This window comes from Ursus americanus, chromosome 6, assembly GCF_024610735.1.
Source record: "Ursus americanus isolate L20-20 chromosome 6, mUrsAme1.1.p, whole genome shotgun sequence".
Taxonomy (NCBI): Eukaryota; Metazoa; Chordata; class Mammalia; order Carnivora; family Ursidae; genus Ursus; species Ursus americanus.
Genome location: NC_142132.1, coordinates 12,517,299 through 12,531,674, shown reverse-complemented (window position 1 = coordinate 12,531,674; position 14,376 = coordinate 12,517,299).

Genomic DNA, 14,376 nt, shown 5'->3' with positions numbered 1-14,376 from the left:
CTATTTCTGCAGAATGCAGGAGGCGCAACCCCCTTGAACCATTCTCCCTCCTCTTTTGCCCTTGGCCACCCCACAGCCCCAATTCTCCCCCCTTGGCTCCTTCTCTCACCTTCTCCCCTAGCCCACTATTTTCCTATACTTCCTCTTCTGTCTCCAAAAAAGAAATCATAAACTCTAACACCCTAACCTACTTCTTATAAATGATGTCTATCAAGTCTAAAGCTTGGTAGTGCTTCACGGACAAAAATAAATACGAAAGCATGGACACTGTTAACTCCCCCACTCTTCTAACGAGGAGAGTGTCCTCGGCACTTGGCTCCTGGGGCTGGCTTTGCTGATCTGAGGCAGTGGAGGGAAACGCAGGTCAGAAGAGGCTGAGACCCCGGGAACCCCCCCCCCTGCGTCGAGGAGGGCTCAGAGCTTCCCCTGAAGAAAAGAAACCCCCACCCCACCCCGGGAGGCTGGGAGAGGGAGCCCTAGGGAGCATGGGGGCAGCGAGGAACTGGGATGGGCTGGAATTTTTGGAAAGAAGGGGAGAAAAATGAATCGGGGTACTGTGGGGAAAAAGAGAAATAAAGAAGATATTTAAGAAGTTCAGCCGTGTGCTGTGTGTACAATCTTTCCTCCGCTGCCCTCTCAAGAAAGGGTCCTAGCGGGACACACAAATTACTGATAAGGGTTTTGGAGTCCAGTTGGAGATTCTTTGGGATTCTGCACGCAGGAAAGCCCGGATTTATTCGAGTCACAATTACAACAGCAGCTAGCGCTTAACTCCGTCTCTGCGGTGCCCAGGCCCCGTGCTGGGGCCTCACAGGCAACATCTCTCGTTCTCACGGTCACTCTGCAAGGCAAGTGGGGTTCTTCCTTTGTGACTGGAGCTCAGTGCCAATGAAGTGAACCAGCTTGCAGCGGGCTAAAGAAAGACAGAGCTGGGATTGGAACCCAGGTCTTGGCTTCCAAAGCCTGGAGTCTTTCCAGCACTCTGCCGAATCCAAACTTTTAAGTTTTTCTAGGGCCTGTTTACCGTGTTTTCTCCTCCTTCTTCTTCTTCTTCTTCTTCTTCTTCTTATTATTATTATTATTATTATTATTATTACTACTACTACTACTACTATTCTAAATTTCAGAGGTGGGCCTACTGTAATACTGTATGCGTGCCAAAGTGTGTTGTCTTCGGCTCCTCCGAATGAAGATACATTCAGAGTTAACAGGTGCTTCTGATTCTACGGTCATTAGACCTTCATATCAAAACTTCCCATCCATGTGTCAAAGATGAGGCTACAGGAAACTGATCATTTTTTAAATATTTTAGTGTGTGTGTGTACGTTCCGGCAGAGAAAGAAAGGCTCTAAGGAGGCTGTTTAAGATTTTAGTGCAGCTACTTAAAAATAAGTACATAATGTTGTTTGATTTCTGCGAGGCCTAAAAGAATAGTAAACAAATCGTGAAGCCAGTCCTTCACAGCACACTACCTGGGAAAAGCATTGTTTGTTCACAGCAAATATGTAACTACAAAACACATTAAAATGCAGAAAAATCATCTGACCAAACAAAATAACGATAAATCAGCTTGAAACTTGTTGCCATTACAGGGTATTAAATATGCTCATCCAGGGAAGAATGTGCCTTAGTCATCTATTTAATTGTGCACATAATTAAAGGGGTTGCCGCACTATGATTTATAGGTTGGATCTTCTAATTACTTAGCTGTAGCAATTAGGATTTTCTTTGTATTACACTTCTTCGGGCCAAAGATGCTTTCTATCACTCGGGCCAGATTTAGGAGGGCAAATTCTGGCTTCTGTTCCACTCCCCAGCGATGCCCCCCAGTTGAAGTTGTTCCCCACTGGGGATCTTAAAGGCAAGTCTAATGCTAATAAAAGGGGAACACTTCTATTATTTTTCCAACGTGTTCCGCGTGCCAGGAACTCTGTTTTATGTGCAGGGGTTAAAAGCATGGGCTCCAGCGTCAAAACACCTGGGTTCAGATCTTGGCTCCGACACTGGTAGCTGTGTGGCATTGGGAGATTGACTTAACCTCTCTGAGCTTTAGTTTTCTTGCCCATAAAATAGAACTCACAGGCGTACTTACCTCAAAGAGTTTTGAAGATGAAATTCAATAAAAATTTAAAGCAAGCACTTGACAGAGCTCTTGGCATGTAGTAAGTACTTACTGCATGCATTATTTTTAGTGTATTTAATATTTTCAACCCTATGAATCATTTATTCATTCATTTTTGCATTCATGCAGCCAATATTTGAGTACCTATTTGCTGACCCAGAAAGCCATGTTCTTTTCATTACTCTTCCTTGCCCTTCCAGGACATAAACCTTACACTCCTGGGCACAGGAAAGCCATTTATTATGTTGAATGACAAAAACTCAACTTTTTGAAGTGTCAAAAGGCTTGGATTTAAGCTAGGGTAAATCAGTTTTCAGATATCCCAGAGCCCTGGAGAACACGCATAACCAGAATGTTAGCCCCTGGCTGAGCTATGTGGCTGAAACTCCTAGCATCGAAATGGCATGTTAGGTTTCACCAGGATGGTTAAGTGAAAGCTTGGAGGTGCCTTCCCAAGATCATGCATGAGGGCTGGGAGAAAGTCTTGACCTTCTTTTCAACTCAAGAAATATTGGCTGAGTTCTGCTGTATGCACAGCTCTGTGCTGGAGCCCGGGACCCAAAGAGGAGCAGCAGCCCACGGTCTCTGTTCTCAATGGCCTTGAGGCCCAACAGAGACATGAAGATGCAAACCAGTCTGAACATAACAGTGATGAGAGCAAGGGAATCGGAGGGAAAGAGTAGCTGTTGTTACCTGATGAAGTCTCAGGAACATCTCAGAGGCGGAGACCTTTGAGCTCATGTTCCGCTAGTGTTGGCCATGAGGACAAATATGAAAGAATTTCACGGAGAACCAAAAGAAAGCCTCTAACAAGAAGTTTTAGCCTAAATAATAATAATAATAATAATAATAATAAACATAGCTACTGTATATTTAGTCAAATCCAAGATCCATATTACATATCTTTTTTTCATTTCAATCATCTTCTCTTTTAGCTCTATGAATGATTTCCCCCAATTTGAAGACATCTGTCCAAAATGAGATTCAGTTCATTAAAAGCAAGCCAGTGGTCCCCAAGATGCCCTGAACAATGAAGAATGCCTAACAGGCATTCAGCAAGACATGCTGAGCTGAAGGCACACCCCCTGGAGGGCCGGGCGTCTTGTTCCGTCCACATAGTCCACATGGAAAAACTGTATTAGCATCATGGCTTGTTTCCCTTGCAAAGAGAATCATAAAGTGTGTGTTCTTTCTATTTATGAAAAATCAGTACTCTAGAAAAGCATGCTATTTGTGTTGGCAATACAAAAAAAACATGGATTGGTTGCCACCAAATAATGACCAGGCCATGAAATATACACCCATCACCTTTCAATTAAATAAATAGGACCCTTTATCAGTAGAAACAGAATAGTGTGGTCAGCTAGAAAATTGCCCCGTTGGAAACACTACCCTATTTCATTTGGTGGGTCACTTGACTTTCCATTAGGGTGTTTGAGATTCTGATAAGTGTTTGGAGGGGGGTTTTCCTTTCTAACTTCATTAAACAGCATTTCCTTGTGACAAAAGTCAAAGGTTTGATCTCAAGAATTAGGAAGTAAGTTTCTCTTTCACTGTGCTAGGGGAAAAAATACCTCAACTGAGATAAGACCATCAGGAAATGCCATTCTGAACAGCAGCTGAAAAACATCTCTCTCCCAAAAAACGTTTCTACCTACTCAACGCACTGAACACGCCAAAGTCCTAGTGGGAACTGAAGACTTAACTTTCCTCTGCCCTGCGAAGCCAGGGGGACTCCTGTGCTCATTCTGCCCTCTGGTGGCTGATTTTGTAAAATGCATCTAGAAGGCTATATTGTACGCAGGCACGACTTTCTTCGTTTTTCATATGATTTCATGTAATTCTTATCTACAATTACAGTGGCCCAAAGCTTCTATCTTCCGACCTGTAGACCTCATGTTCAGTTTCCTAATCAAATTGACTGAAACCCTGACTTTTATTTAATTAAACACAGAATGAGGGTTTAAAAATGTGTCTCAACATTCAGGTTTAAGCTAGTTCAAGAGAGTTGCAGATGAATCGTTTTAATGAATGGATTCACCTGGTGGGTGAAACTCACTACACTATTATGAGCAAAACCTTGAACATCACAAAGATCAGTGAATTTAATTCATCAGACAAGTTCATTTTTTAGTAAGATTATTGGCATGCTGAGGCTAAAATCCATATGACTAAGAATAATAAATGCCATTCGAAGAATAAATAAGCATGACTTGCTTATTATAAAGGTACATTAACTAAATCAGTATTGGCACAGGAAAAGACAAAGTTCAGAAACAAATCCATGTAGGCATGGAAATTTGATATAGGAGAGAAGGGTATTATAAACCAGAGCGAGGGGATGCACTCATAGGAAATGTTACTAGGAGAATTGGTTAGTCTTTTGTGCAAAAATAAATTTAGACTGATGGGTAGTAAGGAGGGCACATATTGCATGGTACACTGGGTGCTATACGCAACTAATGAATCATCGAACCTTGCATCAGAAACCGGGGATGTACTGTATGGTGACTAACATAATGTAATAAAAAAACATTAAAAAAAATAAAGTAAAATACAGACACATGAAAAAAAAATTTTTAAATAAAAATTAAAAAAAAATAAATTTAGACTGTACCTCGAACTATGGAAAATATAACAATTTATATCAGAGGTACTCCATGCCCAAGTGTAAAAACCAAAAGTTTAAAGTTCAAAATAAAATATAGAAGACTATCTGTAAGTAATATGCAAAAATACCTAGCTCCTCCACCAAAAAAAGCAAAGATAGTTGTACACAATTACATAGCTTAAAACTTTTGTCAAAGTCACCTTGAAATTAATGAAGAAGATTAGAGGAAAATATTTGCAGCACACATAACCAACAAAATCTTAGTATCCAGCCTATATAAAGAATTCTTATAAATCCATTTTTTTAACGGGCAAATAAACAGGAAAAAAAAGAAAAAGAAATATATGTGAACAGGCAAATTCAACAGAAGCAAAAACCCAAATGGCCAATATCATGCACAACCTATTAGCAGTGAAGGAAATGAAGACCAAAACCTCAGTGAGATGGAATTCAGCTCCCGTCATATCAACCATCTAAAAAAAGCTGGCAATACCAGACCCAGATGTAGACAAGGATATAGAGAAAGTGGACATGCTCTACATTTCTGATGAAAGTTCAAATTGGCACAATCACTATCGAATATTTAATAAATTACTAATTAGTTATAAATAGCCAATAGATATCTAACTGGCATTGGATAATAACTGATGAATATCTTATAAATACATAATGAACATATATTACACATCCCAGTAATATCTAATCAAGCTGATGGCACATATCCTTTACAGCCAAGCCCTTCTGGGTCCAGAGAGTTTTTTGCACACATGCTTCGGGAGTGGGCAGTAATGAAATTGATAAGACATCACCGCACAAACAACCCTCGTACCGCAGAGCTCCTGTCTTGCCCTGAGAGCTCAGCATGGCACCTGCAAGCATGGGCTGTGGGGCTGCGCAGACCTGCAGGCTCTTACACTTTGTAGCTATGTGACCTCCAACAATTGCATAATCTCTCTAGACGCCAGTTCCTTCCCTTTCGGAGGGAAGAGCAAAGTCTATACCCTAAAAGTATTGGGAAAATTAAATGGCAGGTCTATGAAGTCTTTTGCACAGTGCCTTGCACACAGAAGATGCTCAAGAAATGGTTGCTATTGCTTTCATCATCATTAGAACTATCTCACTGGATCACTAATAATTATGAGTAAGGGGAAATTATCATTTCTGATCAGGAAAACGGGTATCAAGAAAGAACATTCAGGGGCATATTCTTAAGGTAATAAGAATGGCAGTCAGGGTCTTCCATTGGGGAAATCACCAAAGCGTCACGAACAGCTGTATCATCTATTACATTACAAACCAAAGAATCTCAGCAACCCCAAATCATTCATCTATCGGAGGCTTTGCGGCGCGCTGCCAATGGGGACCAGGGGAACATGCTAATTGCCGTATTTTCTCAGCCATTGACAGACTCAGTTTCTAAGCATCAAGAAGACACCTGCACTAAGTTTGTGAGGCACCCCATTATGCACTGAGGAAAGAAGTAAGACTTGGTTCTGATGCTGAATTCCTGAGCTGGCCAAAGGGAAGACCCAGGTGTCCAATGCACCAAGTGAAGCACTTGGACTCGCCCATGCCCCCCAGGGTTGAGATCTGAAGCCTCTGTGAGGCCAGATTCGAAGAAATAAGACTAAAGACGGTTTCCCACCGTCAAGTACATTCCAGCTAAGGAGCAGGCCAGCGCATGGGAGAGGCAGTTAAAATTCTTACGGTCACCATTTTCTGTGAGCTGAGGCTCTTTTAAAATCAATTTGCTAAATTGACACCACACACCACACACACACACACACACACACACACACACACACACACACACACACACACACCCTTCTGCTTTGGTCTTGGTTTTGCTTGTCTGTGGCTATCCTCAGAGGTCATAGCTCAAAGGCCTCTCTGAATTTGAAAGCAACATAGAAATAGCATAATGGACTATATACCTTACAAGAATTTTCCCTCCAGAGATCACATATATATTTACATAAGAAATCCAAATTAAAGGACTCTTTCACGTGTCTTTACCAGAAAGTTCATCTAGGGCATAAACCGAACCTACTAATATTTCACACAATTCGCTCTCTCCAGGTCTCCAAAACGCTCACTTTCCCCTTTAAATTATATTTAAGGCAAATTAGAAATGGAAACATCGAGTAAAATTGCTCTAAGTTGAGCTTTCATTAGGAATTAATCATCAGTTGATTGCCTTGGGTGCAAAGACATACACATTCCGGAACTCTACCCTCGAGGTGACGTCATTTTTATTCCTCAAAACATACATGCATTTTTCTTCCCTTCCAGCAAGGCTCAGACACAAGGTCATCCCCATGGGGGAAAGATGCTCGAGGTCTCTATCCCTCTACAAACAAAGGCACTCTCTGTACCATGGGTCATTGTTTCTGAAATTCACTTGCGGGACAGTTGGTGGAGTAGATTGTAAGAGCAGATTGACAAAAAGAATGTAAAATTGTACATGGCATGCCAACTGTAACAGGGGAAGGCTTGACAAGCAAAGAAATCAGTACCAAGTCAGATAACTTTACATATATGTAAATTGGCTGGAAACATGCCTGTCAGCCATCGCTTTCTGTAGCGGGGGCCCACGAGCCTCTGAAAGGTATTCAGAGCTGTAGACAAGATCGGGCGCAGCAAAACAAACCCGGTTCTTCCGCAGCCACCGGGACCCACCATCCCCAAGAGCCTGAACTGTGCTACCCTCCCCTGCCCCTCCGGAGTCAGGCTACAGGCACGCTTCAACATGGATATGTTCATGTATGTGTTCTTCGGTAGTCCACTAATCAGCACCTGCTACGTGCAAACACATAGACAAGGGGTCTGGATGAGATGCTTTGGCTTAACCGGGGAGGGGGATACAGGCTGTCACCGGGACTTACCTTCAGCACTTCCATCTCTTTGCTGGTCCCTCTTTCCAGCCAAGCGAGATGAGGCACCTGCTCGCTCACCTGTCGGCTCCAGGTCGTCCATACCCTGACATGACCCCAGCCCCAGGGAGCACATTAGGAGCACTAATGGTGACGTTTCATGGCTAATCAGCCCACCTGGCTACCCTCACCTTGTCCTGTCTTCCAAACCCTCCAGAATGCCGCCTGCTCTCCTGCCAGCAGATGCCTGTGGGTTCCTGAATTCCGCTGCAGCCAAACTCAAAGCACCTGCTGTCCACAAAGCTTCCTTGCTCTCCCCCTTTGCGTTCACCATCCTTTCCTGCTGGTGTGTAGGTGGAGTTTTCTGGAAGGCGATGGGTGATGGGGTTGGGGCTGTCAAATGTTTGTGGGGGATCAAGACCTGTGAAAGGAAGGGGAGGAATTGGGACCTGGCTGAAGGGTAAGGCACGCGGGCCTCATAAAACCCTGCCACCCCGGGGAGCTCTGGAACTGTTACTGCCTGGCAGAATTGTCCCTTGTTGAGGTGAAGTGGCCTAGACTTTAGACTCCTGCCCAGATGATCCCATCCTTGGAGGTGTGCTTCCCCAAGGAAGGGTGTGACCCTGGGCAGGGGCGGTCTACGGCTCAGAGGCCCTGAAGGAGTTCACAGCTGGAGGCTTTCTGCTAACCCCAGTGCCCACAGCCAGGCAGCAAATCCTTCCCCAGTGGGGGTCTGGGTGGCATGTCTCATGCCTATTACACCTGTCATCTTTGGTACAGAGCCTTGCTGGCCTTGACCTCACAAATCTGCCTCCTTAGGGCTCTGACCTGTTCTGTCTTTGTCTACAGACTCTCTTTAGACCTCTGGTGCAGAAACTTTGTCTCTTAGCTCAACTGCTTAGAACTTACAACTGCCATGTCAACGCCTGGGAGACACATCCAGGGATACCCTTGGTGGCCATGGATACTGGAAAGCTCAGCTCGTCAATTCCGCTGCCCCTCGACGTGGTCCATCCCTGCCCCCCTGAGCCGCCCTGCCTACACCGTGGGTCCTGGCGTGAGTTGATATTCCCGAAGATCTCCGCGTGCAGAAATGGAGATGGGCAGAGGGAGATTGCTTACATGCCATGTTAGACTCATCGGTACAAATGCAGAGCAGACGCGTTGTGGGGTAAACAGTACAAGAAAGAGAGTTGGGGCACTGGGTGTTATACGCAAACAGTGAATCACGGAACACTACATCAAGAACTAATGATGTGCTGTATGGTGACTAACCTATCATAATAAATTAACAAATAAATAAATAAATACAAACAAAGCAAAACTCTAAAAAGAAAGAAAGAGAGTTGGGTTCTGTGCACCAATATCTGCAAGACATTTTAAATTCCTTGCAAGTGATGCTGAAAGAAACCATTTGATCTGGGGACCCAGGGTCCTACGGTACAGTTGAAGCTTTCAGGCCACGGGAAACCAGTGGGGGTGGGGAAGCCTGTTTCCTGAATGCTCGGTAAATCCTGCTCCTTCTCCACCATCATTCTCCTTTCTGAGCCCAAGACCTCACGCCCATGTCTCGGAGTCCTTGGCCTTTAACCCCAGCCAGGCTTTCTCCTTCCCCTACCAGATCGCCAGCCCCTTTCCCCCACAACTTTCGTTTTTCCTGCCTTTGTGCAGACACAACGTTCCTAGTCTCAATTTATCTCCCCTTCCTAAAAAATAAGAAAATAAAAACCACCTCCACCTGAGAGCCCTCTCTGATTAACCTCTCCTAATTCTGATGATGAGTTGACTCTGCATGATACCAGTATTAGGTTTATATTAAAACCAAATGGCATTGTATAAAATTTCAAAGCATTACCCGAGCTCTTACTTTCATTGCATCAGTTCCTTTCTTAAATCAATTAACCAGCAAATAAGGCTAGGGAGCGTTTTTGTGCCATTAGGGACACGTGAGGTGGTTGTTCTTTGCTTTTTATACACTGGGTTGGTTGTAATGAGATTTGACCTGGTGCCTGTTTACACGCGGTTATTTGCTGAACGTTTGCAATTGTTCCTAGCAAGGAATCTGTAGGACATTGGTCTGTTTCAGTCACAATCAAAAGACCCCATCATGAGGTCACGGGATTTCCTGTAACCCTATAGGGGCTGCATTACAACACTATCCCTCATTAGGGACCTAAAGGATGAAACGGTGCCAGTGTGTTCTGAATATCTGTCCCTCGTCTATGGATGGTCTTCTCAACCAAGTGGCAAGTACCTCAGAGCCATGGCCACTCCTTCAATAGACACTTAGTAGCACCAGGAAGCAGGGAACGGACTCCTTCCAGGGACCCCAGGAGAAAACAAAGATGAGTGAGGTTTGGAATTCTGAGGTCACACAGGTGATGAGACAGGGCAGGAGTCTGGGGAGAACTTTTCTTTCTAAATCCTATTCCTTTCCCACCCCCCAGCTCTTTGTTGCTGCCCACGACAGAGTTTATACAGGTCTCCGGAACTCGGGAACTCAACATTGGCTACCTGCACGGCTCCGAAGCAGCCCACTCCGCAAGAAGACAGGATTTAAAGAAGTTTGGGACAAGACACAGGGCGGTGCTTTCCTAAAGAACCAGGAATTAAGGGGATCCCACCCCTCCTGAGCAAGAAAGCCGGGTTGAGTAAGGGCGTTGGCAACATGCAGCTTTTCTCGGCATTGTTCGTCAACATTTCCTTGAGGTCCTCCTGCCATGCACGTGTCAGGTCCCACCCGAATAAAACGAAGAGGAGTGTCAGAAACACCATGCAATCCGCCCGGGTCTTGGATCGGAGCTTGCGGAAAATCCACAGGGATCCGTCGCGAGGCAAACCCTGGTAAGTAATCAGCACGTTGCCTTTCAAAACCCGTTCAAAGAGCAGATGGGCCTTTGCCTGAAGTGACCATTCCTAAGAAGGACAGGCATTGTTTCACCAAATTATCTCCCTGGGAATCTGTCGTATTCAGCACCATGCAATAATCCAGGTCTTCTCTTCCCAAAAAATTCTGCCAAGTAAAAATAGCAGTAAAGAAAGCCTCCGCTCTCCACCCCCCACCAACATACGATGGAACGAAAACTTCGGTCATGAATAAAAATCCAGCCTCCTGCCTAATGCATTTCCCTTGTGGAGGGGCCATGGGGCTTAACAGCACTGCCACTACGTAGGCAAAAATGCAGAGTTTGTCTCTTTTGTCAGTCTGGAGATAAAATCCTATTCTTTGTAATCCCTGAAGAAACAAATCAAATAAACTCGGGCTGAGCTAACCATTTTCAATCCATCAAAGCAATCAAATTCTGTTTACCTGAATCACAATGATTTCTAAAATGTTATTAAAAAGTAAAATGGAGTTTAACTATTCCAAAAAACCGAAAATGATGTGCAAACACAAAAGGGATAAGATTTCTGTAATTATGTAGACACAAAGTCGGTGCCGTCATTTGAGGCACAATACATTGTAGCTATGGCTTGTAAAGATAAAGAGCCCTTTGTCTAACAGGGCTGTTCCTAGTGAGCATAAACATAATTAATGTAAGAAGTCTTCAAAGAGGTGACTATTCATTTAGTTAGTTTTATTGCTCTTTCGGGCAAACAATGGTTTTATAATTTAATAAACCAATTAACTGATTATGTCTCACCCAAAATATTTGTATATCACCCATTCTATCATCTCCAAAGTCCTCATCCCATGTCTTAGCCAGAGAGTGTTGTTGTAAATGTGACTAATTAGTACATGGGGCAAACGTTTGGCTGGCAGGTTCTTTGAAGCAAGTTCTCCGGGATTTTGTCTCAATGTGCTTTTGCAAACGTTTGTGACAACAGAAAGCCTTCTTGTTCAGTGTCATTAAAAGTTCAGATACCACGTTATTAGGACTGTTTAGAGCCACTTGGAAAGAAAGAATGATCGTGGCCCCACTTCTTTAATTCTTTATTCTGTCGAGGGAACGAGGCAGTCCTTCCAGCGTCGCGTGCTTTATCACCCCCTCAAAATTGCTTCTTCTGTTCGGTCGGGAGTCATTCTGTGGGCTTCAGGTACCCATCGCCGGCTGTATTATAATGGGGACATTCACCACATTGCCGCTGGTGGATCTGGCGGCATTTCTATTATAACTCTCCATTATCGGGGAGAGAAAAGCTGGCTGGGGGAAAAAATGCATCCGGGAATAAAACTTGACATCCCGGCAAACAGTAGAAAGTTTCAACCTAGGCACATTCTTTCAGCACTTGGAAATGAGAAATTGTCATGACAGGTTTTCAGTAGCAAGAATAGATGTCAATAAAGGCACAGAAATGGAGTCATTTAAGAGGATTTGCTGAAACGCTCAGTAAAAGATAGTATTATGGGTACAAATGGCACCCCCAAAACCTGATGCTCCACAGCAGGGACTTGGCGTGCAAGAACTATTACAGAGCGCGTGCGATGTTCACCTGCGAGGCCCTGGTTCCCACCTTTTTAGCCAAGGACTCCTTTATTTGTGGAACCAAAAATTGAGAGCCCCCAACCTACCCATCATGAACCGGAAATGGTCCCCACCTTCAGGAAGCACATCGCCCAGGAGACTAAAGTAAGTACAATCAGACACATGAAAAAATGTTCAAAATCATTAGCCATCAGGGAAATTCAAATCAAAACCACACTAAGATACCACCTTACGCCAGTTACAATGGCAAAATTGACAAGGCAAGAAACAACAATTGTTGGAGAGGATGTGGAGAAAGAGGATCCCTCCTACATTGTTGGTGGGAATGCAAGTTGGTACAGCCACTCTGGAAAACAGTGTGGAGGTCCCTTAAAAAGTTAAAAATTGAGTTACCCTATGATCCAGCAATTGCACTACTGGGTGTTTACCCCAAAGATACAGACGTAGTGAAGAGAAGGGCTATATGCCCCCCAATGTTCATAGCAGCATTGTCCACAATAGCTAAATCGTGGAAGGAGCCGAGATGCCCTTCAACAGATGACTGGATTAAGAAGTTGTGGTCCATATATACAATGGAATATTACTCAGCTATCAGAAAGAACGAGTCCTCAACATTTGCTACAACATGGACAGCACTGGAGGAGATAATGCTAAGTGAAATAAGTCAAGCAGAGAAAGACAATTATCATATGGTTTCACTCATTTATGGAACATAAGAAGTAGGAAGATCGGTAGGAGAAGAAAGGGATAAAGAAAGGGGGGGTAATCGGAAGGGGGAATGAAGCATGAGAGATTATGGACTTTGGGAAACAAACTGAGGGCTTCAGAGGGGAGGGGGGTGGGGGAATGGGATAGGCTGGTGATGGGTAGTAAGGAGGGCACGTGTTGCATCGTGCACTGGGTGTTATACGCAACTAATGAATCATCGAACTTTACATCAGAAACCAGGGATGTATTGTATGGTGACTAACATAATATAATAAAAATATTATTATTAAAAAATAATTTAAAAAAATAAAGGAAGTACAATCAATGAGTGTAGTGAGGGGGTGGTCTGTGGTGTGACTAGACCACACGGAAGGCGCTTACCTCAGGCGCAGAATATCCAGGAGACCCCTTTCTGCAACAGGTGCATTTGGGAACAAGGACGATCCAAGTGACAGAGGAGAGGACAGAAGCTGATTGGCAAAGAGAAGGTCTTGCCTGAAGGTGCCGTGGTGAGAGAAAGTGCCCATTTGAGGCCCCTGGGAGCCCTTGAGTCCAGTAGGAGTCTGGACCACTAAGGCCACGGGGTGAAAGAAGGTGGGCAGACCCAGACCGTGCACAGCTTAAAGCCATAATAAGGAGTTTGAACTCTATCAGAGGAGAAATACAGAGCCGTTGAAGGTTTTAAGCAGAGGAGTCCTATGATCCGATTTAGATCTGGAAATATACCCTGTACTTTCAATAAACCCCTCAAAAAAAAAGTCCAAATGATTTATTGTTAATATGGTTAATATTAGCAGGGCCATGATTTATGGCTTAGTTTCCCTGTGAAGAATAAATCTGAGCCATGGGTATAATGCTTGTCAAAGCTGCAGCGAGCTATCAACCCTCCAGGTTACCATGAATTGGCCCCACTGCCTCCAGCTTCAGCTCACCCTCAGACTCCCCAAACCCCAGAACATTCTGAAGTGCCGCAGATCCTGGCTTCACGCCTCTCTATGAGCTACCCTAGCCTACTCAGTGAATCCTTACCTCTAAGACCCAGGCTTCCTCTTCTCTGCAAAGTCCCACGTAACCATCCCTCTGCTCGTGCTGGCTGTCCTCCACTCCCACTGCTACAGGGAAATGCTCAGTCTAGAACTTTGTTCTATTGACCATGTGTTTACTTGTCCTAGTCAACCTCTAGTCTGGGAACTTGAGCTTGGTGTCTGGTGAGAATCCCCAAGACCTCCTAGGACAGTACCAGAATGTAGAACTCAGTTAACATCTGACAAATGTCAGGCTGCATGAATAAACTCAGGGAGAGAGGAGACCACATCACGTCCGTCTGCCAACTCCAGTGATCCCTCTATGTGCACATCATAAAAGCACAAATGTTAAGGGGATTGCATGGCTCAAGCTCCAGAAACCTACAGTGACTCCCAAAGGAGTTTTCACGTCAAGGGTGCTACTGTTTAAAAGAGGACTTTGGGCTGTGTCTATACTGCCTCCTGAGCAACCTTCAATGCAGACACTGGGCAAAAAACAAAGTTAGTTCACAGGGGGAAAAAGTCAGCTCGAGTGGTTGTTTGATTTCTTTGGCCTTCCAACTCAATCGGAAAGGTCATTCACGGCACCCTGTGTAAATAGAGCCCAGTT